This window comes from Corvus brachyrhynchos, unplaced genomic scaffold (assembly GCF_000691975.1).
Source record: "Corvus brachyrhynchos isolate BGI_N302 unplaced genomic scaffold, ASM69197v1 scaffold90, whole genome shotgun sequence".
NCBI lineage: Eukaryota > Metazoa > Chordata > Aves > Passeriformes > Corvidae > Corvus > Corvus brachyrhynchos.
In genome coordinates this window covers 5,345,643-5,346,110 of record NW_008236932.1, presented here as the reverse complement: position 1 = coordinate 5,346,110, position 468 = coordinate 5,345,643, and positions in this window count along the sequence as shown.

The window sequence follows — 468 nt, the reverse complement described above, 5'->3', positions numbered from 1 at the left end:
GAACACTTAAGTGTTGTGCAACATACATCTTTCCACTTGATACATGTACGTGCAAAAGTGGCCTCTAGATGCTCCTGCAATCCAATGAAATCAGAGTATTTCACAGTAAAAACTGATGGGGGGCAGGGAGTGGGGAAGAAGAAGTAATTCGAACCTGATTTTCTATAATAAAATAATTCTTCTAGTCTGGAAAACTGTCTGTTGTGCAACCCTGTCCCTTTCCAAGGATGAGTGCTCGGTGAACCTGCAAACTGACTATTCCTATGACTGAGGTTCCCAAACGGCTCTTGCCGACATCGGCAAGATATTCGAAAGTTTCACAGGACGAGCACTGCGGCTGCTCCATAACCACCTGCATACCACGCCACGCAGCTCAAACCCCACGGCCCTTTCCCGAGGTAGCCTCCGCGACCGGCCCAGGTCTGCTGCAGAGAGCGGGCGGCCGCCAGCGCAGCGGCTGGGGCGGGC